Source organism: Bos indicus x Bos taurus, chromosome 1 (assembly GCF_003369695.1).
Source record: "Bos indicus x Bos taurus breed Angus x Brahman F1 hybrid chromosome 1, Bos_hybrid_MaternalHap_v2.0, whole genome shotgun sequence".
In the NCBI taxonomy this organism is placed as follows: domain Eukaryota; kingdom Metazoa; phylum Chordata; class Mammalia; order Artiodactyla; family Bovidae; genus Bos; species Bos indicus x Bos taurus.
This window is the reverse complement of record NC_040076.1, coordinates 116,196,911-116,199,921: the sequence shown is the minus strand read 5'-3', so window position 1 is coordinate 116,199,921 and position 3,011 is coordinate 116,196,911. Positions and strand designations below refer to the sequence as shown.

The 3,011-nt window shown below is 40.2% G+C and overlaps 1 protein-coding gene across 2 annotated transcripts in view; it reads left to right on the top strand.

Moving 5' to 3' along the window:
* MED12L (mediator complex subunit 12 like) overlaps positions 1-3,011 on the top strand; it is a 368,061-nt gene that overhangs the window by 246,344 nt on the left and 118,706 nt on the right. The window lies entirely within an intron of this gene.

Here is a 3,011-nt window from a genome sequence, read left to right as displayed (position 1 = left end):
CCCAGTGTTTAGAGGGATTTTCTAAATCCCTCTGGTGGTGGTGGTGGTGGTGGTGGTGGTAGGAGGACAAACTTCCTATAGCTAGTTGGAAAATATGCATTTACTAACCTTCCTGCTAATTAAATTTTGAGTTAAAGTGGATAAGAATATCTTTAATAAAAGATCTTTCAGGATAATATTCTGCACATTAAAGAACAGAATTAAATATGTTGATATTGGTGATTGATAACTTGGGAAACCTGTGGTGTTGCTTTTGAGAATCTGTGAAAATATATATACTTGTTTTCACCTATACATAAATATAAACCTTCAGAACATTTTAAATAAAATTACTTAGGTGTCCAGTTTCCCTAATCTGTTGAATTCCACAAGACAACTTTTACTCTTTTAAAAGATCTTCCCACGATGATAAAGTTATATAATCAAATCACTTTTTCCTATTTGTAATTAATTTTAGAACTTCCAAAAAATTTCTCAAAGACTCCAGTGTTTTCTTGAATGCAACATTCAAACAAAGAAGTAAAAAGATAAAAAAACTATCAAATATAATCAAAACTTGTTATTTTCATGGATGAAGAGAAAGATAAATGAAAATAATGAAGGTGGAACATTTTTTGAAGTTAGTAAATCGGTAATAGGTATTTAGTTAGTAATTTACTTATGCATTAAGGAGGTAACGTATATGTACTTTTTTTTTTTTTCCATGTGTTGGTACAGAAAAACAAATGTATTCAATGTAAATACCAAGAGTTGAGTAGTTGTTTCTTCTATTGCTTTTTTCTAAACAAACAAAAACAGACAACTAAAATTTAATGGTTTTCCATTCCATTCTGTTCAGGGTGGACTAAGTATGTTGTGGATGAGTAGCTAGCCCTAGGGAAAGCCTCTGAACAAAAATTAGCCAACTTAATAGTGGTTCAGTCTTACAAGAACTTGTCAGACTTACCAATCATACTTCATTCAGGTTGGACTCTGCTGATTGTCCTTTGGTACTTCTCCAGGGATTTCCCTTTATCACTGAAGCCATTTCCCTGCATCTTGAGGGGAAAAGTTATGCCATGCAGGCCTGAGTTGGAGAGACTTTGTTTTTCTTGAGTTGAACTTGCGGTTTGTCACTATGATCCCTAAATAGTAACTGATGTACTACTCAAAATGGGAAATCTCACTGCCAGAATAACCAACTGCCAGTCTTAAAAGCATCCATTCAAAGGAGCATACCCCATGTAGTCTCCTTAAAAGTATGTTGGGCAAAGACCTCTGCAAAGTCTGAGGATTATATTCCTTCAGTTCCAGTGGTGGATAGAAATTCATGTGAGGGAGTGTGTATGGACAAATATTTCACAAGCTTTTGTTGAGGGAATAAAGGCAGTTCTATTATCTGCCTCAATTTTTTTTTTTTATTGGAGTATAGTTGATATATAATATTGTGCCAATCTCTGCTGAACAGCTAAGTGACTCAGTTATACACATACATACATTCTTTTTTCAAATTCTCTTCCATGATGGTTTATCACAGATTATTGATAGAGTTTCATGCACTATAAATGAGGTTTTTTTTTTTGGTGGTGGTTTAGTCACCAAGTCATGTCTTACTCTTGACCACCTGACCTGCCTCTTGAGAAACCTGTATGCAGGTCAGGGAGCAACAGTTAGAACTGGACATGGAACAACAGACTGGTTCCAAATAGGAAAAGGAGTACGTCAAAGCTGTATATTGTCACCCTGCTTATTTAACTTCTATGCAGAGTACATAATGAGAAACGCTGGGCTGGAAGAAGCACAAGCTGGAATCAAGATTGCCAGGAGAAATATCAGTAACCTCAGATATGCAGATGACACCACCCTTATGGCAGAGAGTAAAGAAGACCTAAAAAGCCTCTTGATGAAAGTAAAAGAAGAGAGTGAAAAAGTTGGCTTAAAGCTCAACATTCAGAAAACTAAGATCATGGCATCTGGTCCCATCACTTCATGGCAAATTGATGGGGAAACAGTGGAAAGAGTGTCAGACTTTATTTTTTTGGGCTCCAGAATCACTGCAGATGGTGATTGCAGCCATGAAATTAAAAGACGCTTCCTCCTTGGAAGGAAAGTTATGATCAACCTAGACAGCATATTCAAAAGCAGAGACATTACTTTGCCAACAAAGGTCCATCTAGTTAAGGCTGTGGTTTTTCCAGTAGTCATGTATGGATGTGAGAATTGGACTGTGAAGAAAGCTGAGTGCCGAAGAATTGATGCTTTTGAAGTGTGGTGTTGGAGAAGACTCTTGAGAATCCCTTGGATAGCAAGGAGATCCAACCCGTCCATCCTAAAGGAGATCAGTTGTGAATATTCATTGGAAGGACTGATGGTGAAGGTGAAGCTCCAATACTTTGGCCACCTGATGCAAAGAGCTGACTCATTGGAAAAGACCCTGATGCTGGGAGGGATTCGGGACAGGAGGAGAAGGGGACGACAGAGGATGAGATGGTTGGATGGCATCATCGACTCGATGGACATGGGTTTGGGTGGACTCCAGGAGTTGGTGATGGACAGGGAGGCCTGGCGTGCTGCGGTTCATGGGGTTGCAAAGAGTTGGACGTGACTGAGCGACTGAACTGAACTGAAGTCTTGTGACCATAGGCCACCACACTCCTCTGTGCACGGGATTTCCCAGACCAGAATTCTGTATTAGGTTGCTATTTACTTCTCCAGGAGATCTTCCCAACCCAGGGATCAAACCTGCACCTCCTGCATTGGCAGGTGGATTCTTTACCACTGAGCCACCAGGGAAGCCCCAGTATGTGGCTAAGGCCTGGAAAAGATTAGGCCATGCCTGGCCCACCCTCAGGAGGAGAAAAAGAGGGCCACCTACTGCAGTGACACCGTCTCCAGCTCTCCACTCCAGTATTCTTGCCTGGAGAATCCCATGGACGGGGGTCTGGTGGGCTACAGTCCAGGGGCTTGCAAAGATTCAGGCATGGCTTAGTGACTATACAGTGGGATTGTGTATTAAAAAACTTCTTTCACTG